The 24,108-nt window shown below is 42.7% G+C and overlaps 1 protein-coding gene and 1 long non-coding RNA gene across 2 annotated transcripts in view; both read left to right on the top strand.

Moving 5' to 3' along the window:
- Positions 1 to 24,108, top strand: part of ERI3 (ERI1 exoribonuclease family member 3) — a 200,039-nt gene that overhangs the window by 91,324 nt on the left and 84,607 nt on the right. The gene's annotated exons all lie outside the window — the stretch shown is intronic.
- LOC307218353 overlaps positions 4,001 to 24,108 on the top strand; it is a 35,905-nt gene continuing 15,797 nt past the window's right edge. Inside the window, exons 1-2 of the long non-coding RNA XR_013839938.1 lie at positions 4,001 to 4,283; positions 5,212 to 5,320. This is a non-coding gene — a long non-coding RNA (uncharacterized lncRNA). The remainder of the gene's footprint in view (positions 4,284 to 5,211; positions 5,321 to 24,108) is intronic.

Below are 24,108 nucleotides of genomic sequence, written 5' to 3'. Positions count from 1 at the left end.
CGCCCTTCCATGCTGATGCTTGGCATCCCTTCTTATCTGGTCCTTTGCTACCAGAAACAGACCACCTGAAACATCAGTTTCCTCAAGTTCTGGGCTTCCAACACATCTTCATCCTGACCTGTGGCATCCTGTGCTAGGCTACTGCAAGGCCGTGGACGGCTGGCTGGTTGTGGAAAAGAAAAAGCGAGCATGCGCTGGAAATCTCCCCTTAAAGAGAGCAGATTGGGAAGCTGCAATAGAAACCAACAAACTTATTACCACTTACGACCTAAAGCGAAGCTGGAAGTGAAAAGGATTCCAGCCAAACACCCGGCTGGCAGTTGCTGCTAACGAGCCCTCTCTCTTTTGAGCAATGTTTTACATTCTCTAAAGCTCTGCTGAGCCGGCTCTCGTTGAGGTTCTGTTAAGGTAGATGGCAGAGTCAGGTCAGATATCTTTTCTTTTCTTTTCTCTTTCTTCGCTTTTTTTTCTCTCCTTTCCCCTTTCTTGGTTCTCTTTATTATCTGGAGTTGCTCTGGCTCTCTCCCTCACTTCTGTTTCTCCTTTTGTTCTCTCTTTGTCTATTTATCACACTGTGAAGGTTGAAAGAGATGTTATTAATCTGGGGGAATGAAGGCAGGATTAGTGGTATGAATCGGATTTTGAGAGGTGTAATGATAGAAAGACTCGCTCTGCTGGCGGGCTGCATGAGTTTGATAAATGGAGAGCACTCCAAACTGACTCTCGCATTCCTCCGCACTGCGCGCTTTGCCCGCTGGGGCGTGCCATGCTCTCAGATCTGCCAGCCATCCCACGCCGCTCCTACCTGAACCAGAGCAAAAAGCCAAGGGTAAATCAGAGACAAATATCTCCCCATTGCACTTAAAGAGATCATTTCTTTCAACAGCTTTTTTTCAAACAGAGCCCTGTCAAGTTCTTGGACAGCCTTGTGCAGAGGTAGGATCCTTCCCGGGATTGTGGCTGTGGTCATGGCTGCCCCAGCAATGTGAGCTGCAGTGGAGAGATTACTGGAATGTGTGTTCTGGGCACAGAGCAATGGGGAAAGCCAAAGAAAGCTCTGCTTTGGCATGTTAGTAATGTGTGACTGTGATGGTGTGTTTCAACTTTCAAACTGGAATGTATCTGGAAAGGTTTGGACCTTTTGGACATGCCGTGGGTTCCTTGTTTAAATGTTTGGGGAGAGGTAGCAAGGAAGGAGACAGAGCTAAACTTGGAATGGTGCATCAATGGTGGTTTGGCTGATTACCTACTGGTTATATGGTGTGTTTTCTAAGTGGGGCTGGATAGTAAGATCATCACAAGTCTTAACAGTGGCTATTGGTTTGCGATTCCATTCCATCTGCAGTTTCTCCACTTATGCTTATCTCCTAGTGGTGAGTTTTCAGTATTGCACATTCACGTTGGTTTACACATGTGAAAATCAGTCCTCTTCCTCCTTCTTCCAGCTTTTGCCAGTACAGTCGTAACTCGTACATTTCAGCTCCCGAACGATCGAAAACCAGAAGTGAGTGTTCTGGTTTTCAAACATTCTTTTGGAAGCTGAACATCCAACAGAGCTTCCGCAGCTTCTGATTGGCTGCAGGAGCCACGCTTTGGAAGTCGAACTCTTCAGAAGTCAAACAGACTTCTGGAATGGTTCGATTTCCAAGGTACGACTGTATTATTCTCCCCCCCCCCCCCGATTGAAGCTGTGCAGATTCACTGTGGTAGTGACACAGTCAATGCTCAACTGCCCATGAAAAGCAGTGCTGTCTGGAAGTACGCTTAAAGTATGAGATCTTTCTCTCTTTAGTTTAACTGTGAATCTAAAGTGTCAATGCCACTATAGCTGATTTAATAAAGCATTCCCCCCTTCATCCATGCTGCATCATGGTGTTATCCCATGCCATTGGGAAGTGGATGTGAATGTTGCAACTGTGTGGGACTGATTCCCTAGGTATATACCACCTAATTGCTTCCCTGATGGGAGTGTGGGCAATGGTCTGGTGAGAGTGTTCCATTATATTGTCAATCTCTCCTTCCCCACAATGCCCACCCCCCGTGGTTGCAGTATTCACACACTCTCCAGTGGTGTGGGATTGTATCACGTACAAGAGCTTCTATTCTAAATTATGAGTGTGATAAGGAGGCCTTCTGTTGATCCTTTGAACAGCTTGAGTATTTAAAATTTGTATGCTGTCGTGCTGGCTGAAGACCCACACAGGAACATTTCCCTCCATGTGCCTGACTCATATAGACAAAGCTATGTGTGTTCTGTATGACTATGGCTATATGGAAGAAACTCAGAATTCAGAATTCTCCGACTCTCTTTTATTTTACTTTTCGTGTCACTAGTCCTTAGGGATGCATAAATAAGCTAGAAAACAAACGGTCAGTAACCCATCTCAGAAATTAAGCAATTTTAAAGAAGAAAAATATTCTTCTCACACTATTCATAGGGATATGACAGTGAGTTATGCAAAAAAATAAACCCCACTTGCTTCACCCCAGATTAGCAAAGGGCCTATTTAGTACATCCCTGTTTTGCATGCGGTTAGAGTACATACAGTTTCCTACCAAGGTTTCCCCCCTGCAAGTGATAGAAGAAAACTGACCAGGTTGACGAACTGGGTTCAAAGAATAATCTGAATTCCACTTAGGTTGGGTTAAACATTGATGGACAGGAGTTTCAGCTTTATATAAGTTGTTTCCAAGTCTTGACCAACTTCATTATTGTTAGTTGGTCACATGTGGAGTAGGGTGGAATTGGGATGATATGAGTGATTTCAAACTTAGGGAAAACAAAATGGTTTCTTGCAGGATCTTCTCTGAAAGTCTCCCTTTAAAAGCAAAATAATGGACATTCCCCTCCCCAGTAGTACCACACCATCCTGCATTTGCTGCTTCTGATTTTCAAGGCAGAGTTAATGAGGCATGCCTACTATTAAAAAGATTGTACTTCAAGGAGGCAAACGTTTACTGAAAATTAAATAAAAGCTCTAGCAGTGTAGCAAGTGTGGTGTCCACATCAAATTCTACCTAGAAATAAATTCCAAAATACACATTAGGTCAATTGGTTTTGTAGGTCAGCCAATGTTTTGTAGTTCTTCAGAAACCTTCATTAGGCTAAATCAAGAGCAGAGAACGTATGGCCCTCCAGATGCTGGACTCCAGCTCTCATCAGCATCCGGCAGCATGGCCAATGGTCAGGAATGATGGGAGTTGTAGTCCAATGATATCAAGAAGGCCATAGTTTCTCCAGTCCTGGGTTAGATGCTAAGGTACTTAGCTTGGGAGAGTTGGGGAAAGAAGAGGAAAACAAGATGGTTAACCAAGTTATCCATATTTGCGTCTGGTTGGAGTCTTAAGAGATGGAGTGTGGGAAGAGTTCCCTCAAAGTTATTTCATAGTTTATAAAGTCTTGAACACCTTGAAACCAGCTTACTTGTGGGATTGCTTTAGACTATCGATGGATTGAATCTGTGAAACTGGCACTGTTGCAGGTGACACAGGCAAGGTAGCTGTTTTGGCCTATAGGAGAAAATTCAAAATCTTTATTAGAGCAATACCTTTGTTACGACAACCTGAATATCTTACAAAACAGTGTGCACACGTTTCATTCAATAAAAGCAAAGAGGACAGGGACCAAGAAAAAAAGTATGGAGCTGGATTGACATATGCGACTTGAATATTTTTTCCAGCACTTCTTGTATGTAAAAGATTTGTATGGGTAAGCAGAATGGTCTCCCTTTTGCCTGCTTTAACTGAAAGTACAAAGTAATGAAGCATTTCCTGATCGCGTTGTTCTTCTTTACTTACTGTTGCTGTTTCTCCCTTATGTACGGATGCAGGTTCTCTTCAATCATGATTGCAAAGGGAAATGTTTCTGTGAAATTGGGTTGTTACACAAGGGCAGCCAGGATCAGTTCTTGTAAAGTGCTGCTGTGGTCACAGAAATGGCTATGGCTATATTAATGTTTACCCTGGCTCACGATGTATTCCACTCTTGCTGCATTCCGAGGATAGGCCACAGTTCCCCGTATACAGGGGAAGCTGCTCCTGTGGACTGTCCCCTAACAGAGTATGTTCCTGTCACTGAACCCTTTTCACAGGCAATGTCAAGGTGGTGCTAATAACGGTCGGTAAAGTGGATCCTTGTAGTGTTGACTGAGATACTGTGCTTGTTGACTTGTAATCTACAGGTTCTGTTCTCCTAGTGCCAGGAACTGCTGATGAGATGAAATGTACTGTGATTGACACAGGGCAAGGCCTTCATAGGCCCCTTGTCACATGGTTTTCGCATGGTGAGTTGCCTGTGTGCACATTACACAAAAATGGTTCCACCTCAGAGATGGCTAATTGTCTTGTCTGACAATCTCAGAGAGGAGGATTTTTACAAGGAATGTTCTCTTTGTATTGGATGTGTATATATGCGGGTCTTCAAACAAGGAACTTATTGTATCAAAGCTGAAGTGATTTAGGCCCAAAAGAGGGTTGTACCCCATCGGTCACTAACTAGGGTTGGCCTTAGATCTGACCTCAGGATAAAGCAGCTTCCTGGATTCATACACTGAATGTACAGATATGTTAAGACCAATGGTATGACCAATACTTTTTTTCCTGGGGGTACGCATACCCCTAAACATTTTGTGAATCTTTGTTCTTTTGTCCATTTACCGTATTTATTTTTCCCAATTTGAACTATAAAATTGTTGATTTTCTTGAGTCAAATTGAGAGTACCCCTAAACATTTTTTAGGGAAAAAAGCACTGGGTATGACCATACTATACAGTCCGAAATCTGGCCCATAATTCTGTTCCTGAGAAACAAAACTTGTTTTTTATTTTATTTAAATTTGGTTTGTAGCCTCCCATGGTGGAGAGACACTGCTTTTCCCTGCTTCCAGACAGAAGGCTAGCAGTTTTCATCTCACTGAGGCAAGAGTAGTCTTGTCAGTGTGACAAGCTTCATACTTCTTGGGAGAGATTCTCAGGTATTGCGACTCAATGGGATTCCCTGATAGTATTCTGTTCCCTTCGCCAGCAATGGAGTGGGGCATCTTCTATTCCTTGTTACCATTTGACACAATTGAGTTGTAGGCATAGCTCTCCACTTGCATGGCATCCAGTAGGGGTGATTTGCAAAAGGATGCAGGAAGTCAGGAGCAGAGTATGGCAGGAGCTCTGCAAATACGGTATGTTCCAACTTATTCTTCCTCTTTCGACTTTACAGGTTGAATTGGTTCAGGGCAGCAGAAATAAATGAGAAGAGAAATGATCAGTCAGATATTCCTGAAATCCCATCTTTAAGAGCTAAGTGCATGGCTGCAACTTTAAGGCAGGTAATGAGGCTCTCTCAGATCAGCTCATGAGTGGAAACTGCTAGATTGATCAGGCTGCAAATGGGATAAGTGTAAAAGCTCTATTGCAGCCAGAGAGTAGCCCTCTCTCCCTCAGGTAACTTTTGAATACCTAGCCCTCTTCCAGGCAAGCTAGGAATATACCTCCCAAAAAACACCATTCTCCCCAGTTTGGATTTGGAACCACATAATCCCTGTATCTCTCTCTGTACATCTTACAGCCATCTTGACTTTAGGAGTGTGTAGCCTGGGCACTCAGCTTGCTCTCCAAGACTATGATTTCCTGCTTGCAGAATGGATCAATTGGCCCACTGAGCAAACAGTTCCCATGTAAATAAAGCACTGATCCACGGTTTAAGGACGAGTTCCAACAAAATCATTGGAGGAAGGCAGTAGGTCGCCCTTCTGGAGGGTATGATATGCTGTAATCTGAACTAATTTTGACACTTGCGTTCCCCATCCTTTTAGTCACATAAAAGTCCAATCGGGTTGATCTTTAGTTTTACCATAGGCAGGTAAGGGAGGAGAATACTGGCTGCTGAGCAGATCTGTACTGGTTGGGGACACAGAGGGTCACTATCTGCTGTGCTTCTTCCTTACCTAAACCTACGATTTAATCATGATAGCCACTAACGATGATTTCAGTCTGAAACACACAGTGGTATCATTGCTGCTCATCTCTTTTCTCCCTCATCATTGACTTGTCTGTCTTCATTCTAGAAGACACAAGAGGCAAAAATAATCACCATCATCTTATACTTGGTATGTTCTTGCTCTTCCCATTCAGTGCCTGACAGTTGCCTCATGAGCCTAAGATGTCCAGTCTCGGCCCTCCTGGCATCCTATGGGTTTTTCATATGCAGCAGAAGACATAATGAGCACAGTAACGGAGATTTCCAGATCTTCTGTTGTTAATTATTGAGATGTAATAACATGATTAGCACACTATAAAAAAAATCACTGATATGATTACCATGGATTTAATATCACATGATATATCATTACGTCGTTATGTGTTGACAGATGTAATTGAAATACGCTTATTGGAGCTGAGGGTTGTATTTCATTCAATCACCTGAGGCACCTCAGGGGAGAAGCAGAGATGGCTAAAAATCAGCAGAGGAAGAAGAAATTGTAGTGTCAACAAAGATTTTTGCAACCTTGTTTGTGTCCTGGGCAACTGGTTCTTTGGTCTCTTTCATTTCCCCCATTTCTCTTAGCTCTGTTAAGAAATTATGAGTAGAGATAGTGCGCTCAGCTTGTGCATTTAGATGAGCTGCAACTAAACAGGTGAAATGTTGTCTCCCCCACCCTTGCAAAAATTGCCCTTAGAGCAATTCTAACTGCCACAGGTAATATTGGCAGAAATACTGGGCCATATTAGATAACTTGGCAGGAAAAAAAACAGGACTATGATACCCCTGCATGCATGATAGGTGCATTTTCTGGCTGGGCTGAATTATCATGTATTTCAATGTTTGTTTAATGATTGCAGCTTCATGTTGAGTGTTAGAATTCTACGTGTTTTATTTTTGCTGCTTTATTATGTGAGAGGATGGGGCAGATAAGGGGGAGACAATTATTTCCTCTGTTCACAAATTGGAGGGATGTTTTTTGGCATGCTCATAATTCACAAAGAAGCTGGCAAAATGTCCTTCATGTTATTGTTCAACCCAAAGGCAATTTCAGAATGATTCAGAACATAAAAGTTAAAGGAGCACATTGATAAAAGAAAAGGGAATAAAAGTAAGCACGTTTCAGCCTTTCACTTCTGAGAAGAGTGGTAGCTGTGGGTATTTAAAATAACTGAACCTCCATGTGTCCACTCCTTTAAATAAACTGCAAATCACAACCTTAATCACTTTCTTTGCCAAGTAGTAGTTGACGAAGTGAACATGTGAGACCACTTCAAATATAGAGATCAGAACGCAACGTTGTGTAACTTGTTGAAGCTGCTGGAAATTGGCTACAGACCTTCATTCATTGGAATGCCAAACCCAAATTTAGCAAATTAACTGAATGAACTGGGCAAATTAGGCTTGTCTGTCATTTTGGGGAACATTCCACGGAAAAAAACCAACAAGTCAGATATTGCAACCTAATTGCAAAATATGGCATAGTGGAACAAAGAAGGAGGAGACATTCAAATTGTGGGATATTGATTGGCATTGGTAAGGAGGAGGTGGCAGATTGAGGCTATGATTCAAGCGAAGCATCTGGGAGCTTTGAAGAAGCTACTGTACCTGGCCTCCTACCTACTTGCCAGTCCCAACCCACACGCCCACATCACCATCACCATCCACATTGAGAATCAGGTTTTAATATGTGAGTCACCTTTTCCAGTTTGGGTCTCATCTGGCTCACTGGTCATTAGTTACAACTGCGACTGGGCTTTCGCCTCTGATAAAAGGTCTGAATCTATTCCTTGGGAAACAGCATTTTGGAGGATATTTATTTTTAATTTTCCTAAGCCATTGCTATGAAGGGGAGACTAACTTTGCTCTCTGACGGTGGAAATATTTACCTGCCAATTGATTACACACTCTATTTTAGCTCTGCTAACTCAGAATTTTGTCTTGACATAATGTTTTCTATCTCTGAGTTGGTATTCAAACTCAGTTTCCATGCAACTTTTGTGTGGTGTGCACCTCATTTTGTATTCTATTTCCCCCCTAAATAAACCTTTTCGGCATTTACTCATTTTCCCCGTGCAGTTCAAGAACCCTTGCCAGCTAGTGAACTTTATTACCGTCTGTAGATTATTGCAGATTGCCCTTTTGTATATTTTGTTTGGCTCACAAGGCTTCCCAACAGTAGAATTTGGAGTACTTTAATGTAGATAAGGAGAGGACAATGGTGGTTGTTTTTTTGCTATTGGTGGCCACATGGCCTCACAGGTGATACGGGCAGGGCCACCCCTTAACATTCACTTGCTGCCACCCTTTTGATCTCTGTCTCTCTCCTTGCTGCTTGTGTTCCTTTTCTGGCAGCTGCTCTTGCCAGAGGTTCAAACTGATTGCTTGAAAAGGGCTTTTAAAGTTAGGCTAAGGGCTGCATGTGATTCCAGGGCGGCAGGTCCCCCACCTCTCTCTCTCTCTCTCTCTCTCTCTCTCTCTCTGTGTGTGTGTGTGTGTGTGCGCACCCTTTGGATGCCCATTACAAACTTACGTTTTTCCAAGGAAACCTTTTCCTTTGGTGAGAATAGAACTTTATGGAGTCAGGAAGACTTTCTTGTAAGGTTAAAATACAATTTTCTCCTGACCCTGTCTTCGTTGTTGGTCACCCCCCCCCCCAGGCCTGAATATGCATTGTATGACTTTCTAAACAGCCTCATTTTCTCCCTCCCTCCCTCTGTCTCTGAAGCTTGTGAATGCATCTGCTCCTCATCCAAGGATTGTTGTGTTTTATTAATGCTGTTATTATTCCATTACTGTCATTGTGTTCTTTTATAGCGAATGGCCTAATTTAGTTGAAATGTGCAGATGTTGAGAGTTTAAGTGAAATCTTCATCACTGTGCAAGTGGAGAACACACAGCAATTGCTCTATAAACACTGCCGGCATTTGATTCAGATAAAGTATCCAGGCAGAAGCTAGATGGTAAGACAAGGTGGGGCAATTGAGATTTTAAACCTGCAGGGCTCAGGTTTGAGTGCACATACATATTGTGTGCAATAAAGATGCAATTGTTACCCATTTGTAGTGTGGGATCCAGACTTCCCTCACTCTTTTCAGTATTAGAATTTCATTTTTGTACACATGAAAATAAGGCTCCCACTACTCTTAAACTAAAGCAAATCTTTCTATTGCAATTCCTGTATCAAATATGATCATACAAGTGTTCCCATCACCTATTGAATACTGCTTAAGATTTGATTGGTTTTTAAAATATTTTTATTAAAGTAAGTCAAACAAAGAAATGGAATAAAAATAATAGAAGTACAAATACAAAAAACCAGCACACTATATCTGGAATACTTAAGACCATTAGGAAAGCCAGATTTCATGTTGTACTGTTGGGAGGGAGTCCTGTACGTCTGTATTTGTCATTCTCTCTCTCTCTCTCTCTCTCTCTCTCTCTCTCTCTCTCTCTCTCTCACACACACACACACACATATATATATGATAGTAAAGGTAAAGGTAAAGGTACCCATGCCCATACGGGCCAGTCTTGCCAGACTCTAGGGTTGTGCGCTCATCTCACTCTATAGGCCAGGAGCCAGCGCTGTCCGCAGACACTTCCGGGTCACGTGGCTAGCGTGACAAGCTGCATCTGGCGAGCCAGCGCAGCACACGGAATGCCGTTTACCTTCCTGCTGGTAAGCGGTCCCTATTTATCTATTTGCACCCGGGGGTGCTTTCGAACTGCTAGGTTGGCAGGCGCTGGGATCGAGCGACGGGAGCGCACCCCGCCGCGGGGATTCGAACCGCTGACCATGTGATCGGCAAGTCCTAGGCGCTGAGGTTTTACCCACAGCGCCACCCGCGTCCCTGTATATATGATAAAATCCCACTAAACAGCATAGAAATTTTTGGGATCTTCCAAGCCTATAGCGACACTTAATTCATGCATTCTTTTTTCAGCTAGTGCTAAAATCCACATATTTTCATACCACAGCAAGAGTTGCAAGTCCCTTAAGGTTTTTCATTTTGAGGCAGTTGACATTCTGGCAGCCACCAGTATCCATGTCAATAGGTCAGTTCTGCCATGCCATTTGGTGAACTTGGTTCTTCTTCCATACCGTGTGACTATTGCGTGAGAGTGCTTGTCTAGCTGAAAAATAAAAGAGACAAAATACCAGCAAGGTTCCTCACTCCACTTTGCTCATCTCCCTACATTATTATTTCCCCCCTTTTTATTACTTACGAGGCTTGTTCTCCCCATTTCCTCTGCTGGAGTGCTGTTCTATCAGATTATGTATTTTTGCTGCCCCAGCAAGGTTGCTTCTTTTGCAGAGCTGTGATAGAGAGAGTTGAAAACCTGCTTTGGATTGTTTAAAAGATCCAAGCTGCCCTATATCATGTGAAGGTGTTGGCAACTGACGTTTTAGATTAGGCAATTCTATAAAAGTGCTGTGTACACTAATGATATATAAATTATAGAAATAGAATGCAGTTCATTTGTCTAAAGATATTTAAGAAGGAAACCAAAGCCAAGCAGACTTACTCGGTTGGACTGATGCATTTATCCTAGTAATATGACGTTGACTTTGGCCAGTACTAGGGGCTATACAAGACATGTATTCCGGTCTTAATATAAATTTCCAATGATTAGAGACACCCTTCATTAAGAAGCCACCACTGACAAGGACAGAAGCATCTCCTTTGCTAGCTCCTAGATATAAGTTGATGAACTCCTTTCCTCTCACTTTGGGAATGAGACATTAGAGATGAAATGGTGAGGATGGTTTTGGAATTTCCACATGATGATATATAGGGCACTGTGAGGAGTTGGGCTCTTTTTTATCCCAGCTTTATTCGGAAGCTTCATGGCTTGCAGCCTTACAATGGCAACACAAGAGTAACTAACAGCTCTTGCTTGCTGTCCTCTGAGGATTGACCGGGTGGCAGAATTTTTCTTGAGGTCTGTTTTATCACTTATGAGAAGTGAGTTAACCTCCCTTTGATCTCAGTTCACAACAAACCCTTTAACAAAGTTCTGCATGTGCGAGGAAATCAATACTCAAGGCATTGAATTTAACACCGAGCTTCAGCTCAAGCGGAACATGAATGCACACACACAGACACTGGCTCGCTCTAGTTACAGGGAGCAGATTGGCCGCAGGCCCATTTGCCCGCTTCCCTAGGCTGCAGGGAAGACGTCCATAGCTTGTTACCAGCTGTGCTGGATTCTGTTTGGAACTTGGCATGACAAGGCCATGCCATTGGTCTCCTCTCACTCCTGTTTCCTCTTAATGCCTTCCGCTAATGCACCTTTGCTCTCTCTGTTCACACTTGTGAATTGGAGGCTCTCCAAGTGCTCTGAATCCTTACATATTGTTGCATCTTTAAGCTAGTTTCTCGGTCTTTCATGCTACATTGTCTCTGCAAGCACATAATGAGCATCTACCTACCACAACAGTGGCTCCTTATTTTTAGCACCTTTTGTCATTGTCCCATGCCACTCTCTAATTGTTTTCCTGGTCCTGCTTAGTGTTGTATGACACACCTTTGATTCTGTCTGTCAGTTTTATATTCTTATGTCTCATTGTTTGAATTTTGCTTTTTACTGGATGTTCTATACTGGATGTTCATCAAATATTGAAGTCCCAAATTCTTGGAAATAGCTTCCTGCTGCTCAGATCTTGGAAATGTTTACCAGAGGCCAACACCAACTAAAAGGAAAAAGGTAGAGGCTGCTGGTCAAACTTCCTGCTTAGAACTTCCTTGCCATGCCTTGAACCTTCTTGCTAGCTCTTTTGTGTTTCTTAGTCTTACTCTACCTTTCTTTGCCTGATTGATGTGCCTGTTCCCTGTCTGGTTATCCTAAACTCTCTCCTGGACTTGCTATGGTGAAAGGATCCATCCCCCCCCCTCTCTCTCTCTCTCTCTCTCTGTGTGTGTGTGTGTGTGTGTGTGTGTGTTTAAATAGTCCATACCAGACTAGAAAAAATATGAAGTCTCTCAAGTTTATATTCTGCTTCCTTAATTAGCAGCACTTCAATTTCCTCTGTGCATTGTAGGCTTCTTGCTCCATGCTTGCAGCATGTTATCTCTTGACCTCACCTATGGTCAGGATCCCACTTCACCCAGATCTCAGAAATACCTCCTCTGAGGAAGACCCTGCAGAGAACCCCAATACAACTGAGGCTCTGGAGGAACCCAAAAAGGTCCCAAAGCAGCCGAAAGTGCCTCAGCTCATGGATGTTTTGTCAGACCACAGCCCAGTCTAGCCTTGATCCTGATTCTTCCCCTTTGTCACCCAGCCCTTAAAAATAAAGGTGGCATGAACCCAATAGGAATCCTAGAGTTGGTATATGTGTGTCTGGCTTCCTGACGGCTTCATCACCAGTGGACTCATTTGAGTGCAAGATTGTATGTGGGAGAAGGAAGAAGACTCAACTATGAATCATAACCCAGAAGGTGACCAGTTAAAGGAGGAGTTGGTAGTGAGAATGCAAGCCTCGTGGTCTTCTCTTGACCTTTGCTGGGTTAACCTGGAGGCGCAGGTTACAGCAACAACCAAGGCGACATTTTTCCACCTTCGCCGCATCAAGCAGTTGGTCCCTTACCTTTCCCGCCCTGACCTGGCCACAGTGATCCATGCAACAGTCACCTTCAGGCTTGACTACTGTAATTCGCTCTACGCGGGGCTGCCCTTGAAGCTGTCCCAGAAACTGCAGCGGGTGCAGAATGCTGCAGCAAGGCTCCTCACGGGGTTTCTGCCATGGGAGCATATTCACCCAGTGCTTTTCCAGCTGCACTGGCTCCCGGTGGAGTACAGGGTCAGATTTAAGGTTCTGGTTTTGACCTTTAAAACCCTTCACGGCCTAGGACCCTCGTACCTATAGGACCGCTTCTCCTGATATGCCCCACAGAGGACCTTATGGACCACAGAGGTCCATAAATAGCAACACCCTAGAGGTCCCGGGCCTTAGGGAAGTCAGATTAGCCTCAACCAGAGCCAGGGCCTTTTCAACACTGGCTCCGGCCTGGTGGAACGCTCTGTCTCATGAGACCAGAGCCCTGCAGAATCTGATTTCTTTCTGCAGGCCTGTAAGACAGAGTTCTTCCGCCTGGCCTTTGGCTTGGAATCAATTTGATTCCGTCCCCCTCTTTCTTTTTTCCTTTCTCCTTCTGCGTTGGAACTCTTATTTGGGGACTTCCCTGGCTTTTTTCTGGCCCATGTAGGACCAGTCTGGATAGTTAGCCTTGGTGAAGACTCGACGTTTTCATCTCTAAAAGAGTTTTTGATTGAATTTCCACTGAAATGAGGCTGCATTTTAATGTTTTAATGTTGTATTTTAATCTTGTTTTTAAGCTGTATTTCAATCAATTGTTTTTATATTTGGTGTTAGCCTCCCTGAGCCCAGTCTTGGCTGGTGAGGGCAGGGTATAAAGAAAAATTATTATTATTATTATTATTATTATTATTATTATTATTATTATTATCAACTGCTCCCCACTGAGTGTTCAGCTTCCTTGCTCATCTTCTGCTCTAGCTCTGATTCAATCTCTAGCTTCCTCATGTAGTACTGCTCGTGGACACGTATCCAAATTTTGACTTGAATCAACAATTGCAGAAAAGCACATAGCAAGGTAGCCCAGTGTAAATGTCACCGGCACAGGTTGCATGTGCTCTTCAGGCTACTTCAGTTTCTATCTGTTTCATGTGACATCAGTTCAGGTGCTCTGGAAACTAGATAGGAAATGACATGAAACACTGCTCTGATTATCCATATTGAACTTGGTTCTTTGCCCCTGTTTCCCCTCCCTCTATTTTCTGCCCTTTCCTTCTTTCATGAATATGTTGCTGCTAGCTCTGAAAGGCTCTTAATGAATATTCCAGAATTTCCAGCTAATTTTGACAGACCACATGATTTAGTCTCTGGCCTGCAGAGAAAAACATCCCAAGCTCTCAGAACCAATCTCTTGATATCTTGCAAGTCTACTTCAATGGGTCCTCCTGGTACCTAGATGTCTATTTCATTCTGTTTTGTTGGTGCAAACAGCAGGATGCAATGGACTCGTGACCCCAAAAGAGCACAAGCCTCATGCCCAAAGTGACCACGTAATATTTGTGCTAATGGCTTGTTGTAATGAGTGACACTTGTTTGTGACTAGTCTATAAAATACACACACAAAAACCTATTACCCAGATTTTCATGATTCTACTGTAAACTGTTAATCATTGATTTTGCCCTCTCTCTGAATAATTTTGCATTGGCCTCAAATCTTAGCCAATGTGGTGTTTTTCTGTTGAAAGTAGTCCCACTAGTTCAATGGGGGAACTCCACTGCAGGGATCAGCAGTGTGGTGATTCCAGCTCCTATCAGTTCCAGCATGGCTAATAGTCATGGGTTATGGGAGTGATAGTACAAAAACATCTGGAGGGTACCACAGTGGGGCCACTGAACCATTGTTGTGTAGTCGTTAGAGTGTTGAACTAGGATCTGGGAGATCAGGGTTTGAATCCCCACTCAGCCATGATGCTCATTGGGATGCTCATTGCTTATCAGCCTTCATGGCATACTTCATGGGGTTGTTGTGGGGTTTACATGAGGAGGAGGAGAACCATGTGTGCCACCTTGAGCTCCTTGGAGAAAAAGGTGAGATACAAAAGCAATCAATAAATCATAAATAAAACTCACTATATGTTTCTTCCCTTCCTAGTTGTTAACCTGTGGCTGATACAGGAAAAGTAATTTGTTTCTAATCCACGATTACCTGACATCCTTTTCAGGGGTGGAAAAATGTGACAAAAGCTTTTTGAAAGCGCCACATTATTATCTGGATCACCTATTTGTTGCCATCCTCAATGCACTGTAATAGATTGGTGAGGCATGACTTCCTGGCATAGCAATTGTGCTGCCTCTCAGCATGTTTTGTCTCTGTTACTAATAATCACAGTCTTTGTGATCATTTCTACCATTTTTTGTTAGATGCTCAATCCTGTTGCACTGCCTTCTCATTTTTCAGGGTTGCCTAAAGAGCCATTTGAGGATTTATATGTTCGTTTTAAATTTGGGATTTCAGTTCCTGACTCTTTAGCATGGGAGCTACATCTAATGAATAGTCTAATGGATATTTGTGGGTTGGGTGAGGCTGATCAGTATGAAAAATGCCCTGAAGGTAACAGTGTGCAATGGGAGTAATGCAGCTGATGTCCCTTGGTGTGTTCAAACAGAGGCTTAGGTAGCTTCAGATGTTATCTTTTTCTACCAGAGCATATGCTATATAATGTATAAATGGCAGTCTTACATTTCTGACTTCCCAATATGTAAATCACATGCTTGTAGACCAGGGATGGGGAACTTACGGCCCTCCAGATATAGTTTGATTCAAACTCCTGTCATCTCTGTCTAGGAAAGCCAATTCAGGAATGGTAAGAGTTGTAGTATAGTAGCCTATGGGGGAGGCACAAATTTCCTATTCCTATTCCTATTGTGGATCAGAAAGAAATATTTTCTTGACCTGATTGTTGATGCATTTACTTATTTTCTTAAATTTATATCCCACCTTTCTTCCATCATGGAACCCAAAAAAGGATACATGTGGTTCCCAGGTGATCTTCTGTCCAGGTGCAAGACACAGACTGACTTAGCTTCATCAAGGTGGTGGCCCCATGTGCCTTCAAGTACGGTAATACCCTTGGGAACATCCCTTTACTTGTGTGGAGAGAGAGAGCAATGTATACAGTGGAACTTAGTGTTCTGTAACTGTGGTATCTTAGGCATACCAGTTAGGAAAGATGGTCCCAGGAATACCTTCAACCTTAGAATCTGAAACTGGGCTGGCTAACTTCTGGGGGCTGAACCCTCCACAACAAAGATGTTTGGAGAACCAGCCTTTCCCACTTCTGTAACAGAATTGCTAGATTTAGTGTACAGTGGAGAGATGATCCAAGAGCAAAGGAACTTTGATTCCTATTCTAGCTTCCATATAGGCAGAGGTGCCTCTATTGTTCCCTTTCCTGTGAGCCTTGCTATTAATAGGGCTCTTGGAGTAGTGATCACATATGATGGAAGAAGCAACAAAGCCGCTTTTCCCTTTGGATTTCCCTCTTTCGCACTCCAGGCCTAGTAGAGCAGTCAAGAACCAGTATGGCAATGGGTTGGAAGAGCCTGACAACATCATGTCTATGGCCATCAATTGGCTGTGTTCCTGCCTTAGGCGATGGGCTCTTGTCTGGATTCACTATGATGCATTTGTGCTGGGTCTCATTGGTCTTCCATAGCTTTAGTTTAATTTTAATATCCTTGACAACGAGAGAACTGTTATTCTATGAATTCTAACATTTAACTAGCAGTCATGGACAAATGATCACCAAATTGCTTGAGGCACTAGTGATTTCCCGGTTAATTGTTTTTACGATGGTGGAAGTTTACCTGTTGAATTTGCAGGAAGTTATTCTCTACCTTGGGCTCTTGTATCCAGTACTTAAGGCTGATATTCTGCCTAGCCACCCACAATCTGAATATCCTTTATTCTTCCCATAACCCCAAAGATACAGTGCTATCCTTCTCTAAGCTTCTTCCTGAACTACATGGAATGCTTTTTCATGAATAAACAATTCTGGGATGTTTTTGGTAAATCTACTTATGTGTGCCCTGATGACACATGCAAATGTGCGGTAGTACTATTAGCAGACAGTATGCACTGGTCTTTTCAAACCAGATTCTTGTAAAGAAACACCACATTGTATGTTAGCATCTGAGCAAGACACCTGTGAGATCGCCCCAGACTCCCTCCTCCTTGGAGTAAATAATGGGGCTTTTTATTTAGCTATTAATTCCTGGTGGCACATATCTCACTGGCTGTCTGTTTAACTACCTTTATCTCTCCCTCCTCCTCGCTGTGTATGTGATATAGTTATAGATAAACAGATAGCCCCGTAGTAAATAACAGTTTTTTAAGAGACCTGAGGTATTGGTAACACAGTGACGCAGCTTTTGATTTGTCTTTCCACCGTGTGTATGTGTGCGTTCCCCCTTCTTCTTAAGGAAATGCTTTTAAATAAGGGATACTTCATCTATTAAAAAAATACACTTGTAGCAGCTGCTAAGCCCATCCATAAGCCTGCTTTGCGTTGTATTTGTGATGGGACTGACAGCGCATGGAGCAGCCTGATTATACCCAATTCCATTTTAGCAAGCCTGGCAATGTAATTTCACAGGGCGATCCGTGTTTGAATGTAATAGCAGCCTGTGCTAAGGTGTCAGAATATTAAAGGCGCTAATGGAAAAGCTCCCTGATACACAGGGGGGAGAGCATTACAGGAGACGTTGCAGATGGCTGGGCACTAAACTAATGGGGCAGGATCCAAGGAGGGTGGCGGAGGCAGGGGGGGAAATGAGAGATGGGAGTGCTTACGGGAATGTGGGCACCTGCTTCCCTCTTGCATGGAAATTAGAAAGTGTGTGTGTGTACGTATTTGCCTCTGTGTGTGTGGTATAAAATAGAACTTGGCTTGAGAGCTCAGTGTTTTAAATGGTGACCCCCGTCTTAACACAGATTAAGTGAAAATGTGTGTGCATGCTGAGGGAAGGGAAGTATCAGGTTTAAATTGTGAAGGGGACAAAGAATCTTCTGGCACCTTTAAGGAGTAACAGATTTTGGGGACCAGACTTCCCTTCATGCATGTAATGAAAGAGATCAATCTCCGGCTGACCAGTTTCCTTCTTGAGAAACAAAACCAGAGGCAGGCCTGGAAAACGTAAGGGAATTACAGTGCTGCTGCTCCACAGTGAGAAAATTGTACCTGCCTCACTCCTCTGCTGCTCCTAAGAGCTAAGCCATGGTTTGGCTTAGCATTGTGCCTGAACCCCAGGTTGTGGTATGTCTCATTCCAAATGAACTGCGTACCATAAGCCAGGAACAAACCTTGGCTACAGCTCATTGTTTGTTTGGAGCAAGACATACCATGAACCCAGTCTTGGACATAGCGTTAACCCAAAGTAGTGTGGTGACATTTAAGCCATAGTTTGACTAAATACATGCAAAAGTGGCTTAAGAGGCTTGTGACACCTTTAAGACTAATGGATTGTGGTGTAAGCTTTCATGAACTTGAGTTTATTCTATTTTACAGACTATGACTGCAGCAACAGTGGAATGAAAGCAATTGGCATGGAAGTATTCTTGTTTAGTGACTGTTGACAGCATGGGCTTGGTTTCTCAGGTCTCTGTCCTTTGTTTCTTTCATGCGTTTTTTATATCAAGCAGCACCCACTAGTATCAAATAATCTTTCTTAGTCTATATTATGAGGTGTGTGTGTGTATGTGTGCTCACGCATGTGCCATTGTGCCCCCTCACCTCCCTGTTAATTATAATTTGTGCTCAATGTTAGGAATCATGTTTAGTTTATAACCCTGGACATACTACAGATTCCAGGTTCCTGGATTTTTCTACTAACTATAAAACTTTATAACACAAACATATTGAATATTAAATATGTGTGCATATGTAAATGAGGTACAACTTGCTGTACTTAGGGCTAGCCAGGGTATTTTATTTTTCCTCACAATTATAACCTGCCTATTTTTCATCAAGAAACTCAAGGAAACTAACATGGTTTCCAAATGGTCATCTATGTAGACAAGGTTTGCTAGGCTTCACCACGTTGGTGGCCTTATGTGCCTTTTGACCATCCCTTGGGTGCACAACAGTAGCTGAGGCATGGATGCTGAAGTACCAAAATCAAAGGCTAGCACATAATATTGCAGTCTTAACAACACAAGCATTGGATTCTTCTTTTGAACCAAGGTGAATTGCAGCCAGAATGAGATGCTGTTTAAGGTGATACGTCTACTGATATTCATATGCCTTGCTAAATAATAGTGAAAACTTTGGTGTTGAATTGTTGACCCTGCACTACTGGTGGTATTTCAGTGGCATTCGGTCCTGTGCCAGAGTGCTCAGTTTAAAACAATTCTACACTTTACACAGAATGAGGTAGTAGAGTCTGGAATTCCACCAGGCTACAGATAGGGGAACACTTTTTAATGCTTTCTCATGTAAAAACCTCCCTGCCTGTAGTAACCTAGCGCATCAGGATTTGGGCTATACTGAACCTTTCTCCCTAAAGTTCCAGTTTTTTGGCTGATGTACACTCTGAAAGTGCACACTTGTCATCTATTCAGTGCCGGGTTAAAGAAGATGATGATGTGAAGAGAGAATTTGACATGTATGTCTCCAAACATATATCCACAGAAGCACATTGGCCAGAAGGTATCCTACCCAGGCCGAGAAAGCTGACACCAATTTTTCTTTTTCAGATTACAGTTTTTTTTCCATAATTTGAAATTCTTTGGCAACTAGAGATCTTGTGTAGGGGAGGGGGAGGGTATAAAAGAAAATAGAAGAAAATGCATGTAGCCACATGGATTAATAGGGAGGGACAGGAAAGTGTGCCCAGATTCTGTTGTGCTTTAAGAACTCTTAACAAAAAGTGGTGATGTGTTTATAACATGTTTCTCTGCAGTTATAAATGATTTTAAATTTGTGTTTACAATGATTATGATGATGAAGAAGAAAGCAGGTGTTGTTCTGATGTAGACAAAAGCACAATACAGTGGTACCTCGGGTTAAGAACTTAATTCGTTCTGGAGGTCTATTCTTACCCTGAAACTGTTCTTAACCTGAGGTACCACTTTAGCTAATGGAGCCTGTCGCTGCTGCTGCACCGCCGCCACACAATTTCTGTTCTCATCCTGAAGCAAAGTTCTTAACCCAAGGTACTATTTCTGGGTTAGTGGAGTCTGTAACCTGAAGCGTCTGTAACCCCGAGGTACCACTGTATTTTGTTGTAGAAAGCTAGATTCTGCAAATAACAATTAAATTGCAATGTAACCAGTGTTCTAGATCACTAACCAGACTCACATATTTTGTAGTGCCCTGAACCAGTTCTTAGACTCAGTGCATTAGTCCAGATTGTCGGCTAACTCTTAATAAGGAATGATTCAAATTCAATGAACTGTTGAGAACCCATAGACCTAGAGAGAATTCTTTTTGGAGTGTGTTTTGATCCGATGTATCGTCATGTGCCTAAATTACTTGACAGGGTGTCCCTTTTTAAGCAGCCCATCTTGTGAATAGAATTCGTAACTCAGGCTAATGCACTTTTAGAATATTCCATAGAGCCTATTTACACCCTCAGGCCGACAGGGTTCTTAATATTTTAATGTAGCACTTTAATTGTAGGCTGTTAAAAGTATATGCTGTTCTGAGATACTGCAATTGTTTACTTTAATAGCACATATGGTAATTGAATTAATGACATATACATTAAAATTGGCATTTTCCAGGTAGGCACTTTTTATTTTTATTTTTAAAACAGATAAAAGACAATGCTGAACATTATTTTGGTTAAATCCCAAACAGCATATTGTTGTTGGTCTTTTTCAAAAATGGGTAAGTCTTAGCCCTGGAGTCAATCCCCTACCTCCCACTGTGAAGAAAAGTTTTAAAACATACCTCCAGAACTCAGGAGAGAGATAAAGACTTTTTAAGCATTTTAGAACCTTAATTAATCCATTAGCCTCTTTATGCATGGTTAGTGGGTTGAAGGAATGACTCGTAATTTTTAAGTACTTGATACTAGGAATGCTACAGGGGGATATTGAGGGGTGACCAAGTCAACCTGTGGTGAGTTGTCATTTTCTATATAGTACCCTTTCCCAGCCTTTCATATGAAATAGATGCTGCCGATGATTCCATTTCTTTCTGGTGTGGCTGTATTCAGTGGCGGAGGAACCCTCTCTGGCACCTGGGGCGGGATGCCGAGGGGCAGCGCGGCATCCCATACTGACTGTGCGTGCCCTTGGCCACTCTACAGCTGGGGGGAACTAGGGGCCATCTTGTCCCCTCCCCAGAGTGGCACCCTGTGTGGACCGCCCCCTCCGCCCTCCCTACTTCATACGCCCCTGGCTGTGTTAGTCTAACAGGTTGGGTCAATATGTTTTAGAGAATTTTTTTTTACCCCAATACTCTGGGACAGGTATGCCCAGTGACAGAGGATGCTGGATCCACCAATGCAGCAAGACATGTAAATTCAGGATGCATGGGGTGGTTCTCCATCTCTTTCTACACCTTTTGTCCCACCTCACCCCAGTGTCCCTCTTTTTTAAGCAGGGTTATGCTGTGGAGGTAACACTCTGAGATCTCTGCCTTCCAGCTGTAAAACTGCAGGTTATATGATTGGAAGAGGAACAATGACAGTCCCAAATACAACTGCAGAGCACAGGTTACATAGACTTGTGCTGTGGAATCTGGCCGTGGGAAGTTCTTTGTCTTTCTCTTGGCTCTTTGAGCCTAGAAGGTAGAAGGAAAGAGGCATGTTTGTATCTATTAATTTATTTTAAAGCATTAATATACTGCTTAATATTTTTTAAAACCTCTAAATTCTGAATGGTGCATTGCCATCGTGCAGCCCCATGCTCTTTAGTGGCTATATATGTGGTTCCATTCATGCATCTTTGGGAAGTCACCTGTTCGTGTTGAGGCCTCCCCCCCCCCCCATCAGAGCAACCAAGTGATTCCACCCCTCCCCCAATGCTTCTGCTGAAAGTGGTTCACTGAAAATAGACAGTCTAAATACAGTAGTACAATAACCATAATACATATTTAAAGATATAGCACTACATCCTAACACTAACAATTCAACAATTAACACTTAATTTAAAAGATATCAAAAGAAAATTAAGAGAACATAGTATTTACCAATAAGAATGGGTAATTTGAGCATGGCATGGCAGGTGGAAACAGTCATCCTCTGATGGGAGACACAGTCTCTCTCTTTTATCAGAGTTCTTCTGGCAACAGAATTAATTCAATTACCATATTTTTCTGTGTATAAGACTAGGTTTCCCACCTAAAAAATAATGTCAAAAACCTGGGGGCGTCTTATACACGGAGGCGTCTTATACACGGATACATCTCTCCCTCCCCCCATTTTCTTAAATCGGAGTCCCCAAAATAGTGGGCGTCTTATACATAGTGGCGTCTTACTGACAGGAAAATACAGCAATTACCACAGTACAGGTGGGAGGGTGGATTAACCCCTTCTCCCCCATGCTGCTTTCTGGATATAAATTCTCCCAATTGATATATGTGTCTTGTGGGGGAATTGGTACAGGCTCCTATGTGTTTCCATTTGGGCAAATGGCAGCTTCAGGGGGATTTAGAATGGTGTGAGGGAAGTTTAACATTCCCTCAAGGGCTGTGGCCCCAGTCCCCTCCCCATGGATGCTTTTTAGGCTTACAAAACAAAGCATGGGAGGGTACAGTCATGGAACTCCCACCATCTTGTCTAGTTTTGCCATAGAAAAAAAGGCTCTGATATCTATTGACAGCTGGTATCTTTCCCCACCTGAGGAAGACCCAGCCATCGTTTTGTCTCTTTACAGTAGCTGCTTTAGGGATTCTAGCTGGCCTGTGTTCTTGTTTCTGCCCACCACCTCCTCTGTTCCCCAGAACCTTCCACTTCTGCTAGGTCATACTCTGAATCTGGCAGGTCTAATTCTGCTCAAATCCTGTCCCTTGAATCAGCAGGCATTTCCACCCAAAGGTCTTCCTTCTGTTCTGTGTCTGTACCACGCTGTGTGCTTTGTATGCGTGCCCCACGCCTGCTTAGCATGAAGTGCACATTGGAAGTAAAGTAATTAAACATTAACTGTTTTAATAGTGTTTTTCTGTGGGTTTCTGTGTGTGTTTGGGGAGTTTCTGGGATGTTTCCATGTACTTTTTTACCTAGGCATTTGAAAATAGCAGAGTGCCGCTTATTAGCAGCTGAGCGGAGGGATGTGGTGCACACTCATGTGCTCAGGAAGGCAAGGGGTGGATGGAGCTGGTGTCAGGGCAGCAATTGCTTATCATGCCTTATCTTGGAATATGAAACTGTATTGCATGACATCCAGAGGCAGGCTGAATAGATATGCCAATTCATCTCCAGCCTGGGCTTTGACAAGCTAGACTGCCCTTGTTGAAAGGCATCCGTCAAACGAGAGCTGCTGGCTGCTTTTTCCCTTTCTTAGACTTTCTCTCGCTCTCCTGCTCCAGCTCTTTTCCCCACCCCCCTTTTCCCCTCCCTTCCCAGCTTCCTCTTAAGCTTTTTCCACACAAAATTGAAAAGCTTTTGGAAATCAGAATAATACAGCTCCCCACAACTAATACCATTTTAAGTACCCCTCCCTCCCCCAAATAGAATTGATAAGGAGCCTAGTGTATGAAGGCATGTTTAGATAACATTGAGAATATTATAGTGAGTGAAGGGAAGAAGGGTCCCCCCCTTTTTTTTCCTCCCCCTCCTACGCCGTGTCTCTAAGCCGGGGAAGGCGACAGCACCCTGGCTAATACGAGTGTTTAATATTTGATGTGTTGGGATAAAGCAGGATCACCTTCGAATTGAATTGAGTGTCAGAATGAGAATCTATTACTGAAATTTTTGTGTGATTTGACAGCAAAGCAGACGATGTTATTCTTCACTAGTTACTGCAATCTTCTCTCCTACATCACTTAAATATTTTTTTCTTTGCTTGAGTAAACACACATTATCCTTTTTTTTTTATCCCTCTCTTCCTTTTTTCTGATCCTTTTTTAAAAATCAAACTTGCCTTCCTGGGTCTGATGGAGTTTATTGTTATTTCTTTATTTGTCCTATTAAATGGAATTTCTGATAGTTTAATCCTGCTTTTGTAAGTGATTTAAAAATAGTTGTGAATGTAGCAGCACCTCTGTTTAAAGTGCTTAAAAAGGAACATACTTGGTGTATGTAGAGCTGGGCATGGAAGGCTGTACATGCCTTTTTGACTGAGATGGGTAGGCTGTGTGAGAAATCCTGTTTATGTACAAAGTTTGCTAGCTTCCTAGAGAGTGGGCAGAGAGGGCATTGTAGAATTTTCTTTTCAGCTGTCTTTGTTGCAAGGCTTATATTATACAGCCTCAGAGTTACCTGAACATGGGAATCTTGATGATTGGAATTGTTACTTGGACGTACTTAATGCCTTCTTAGCTACATTATTTATTGGAGAATGGATTGATGAGCCCCATACACCAAACCTCTGAGCTGCTGGTTCTTTTTAAGACACTTCTTTGTTTGCAAACAGATTTTTCAGT

The sequence above is a fragment of the Podarcis cretensis genome (assembly GCF_951804945.1).
Source record: "Podarcis cretensis genome assembly, chromosome: 6".
NCBI lineage: Eukaryota > Metazoa > Chordata > Lepidosauria > Squamata > Lacertidae > Podarcis > Podarcis cretensis.
Note: the sequence above shows the minus strand (reverse complement) of the source record. Positions and strands in the feature narration are given on the sequence as shown.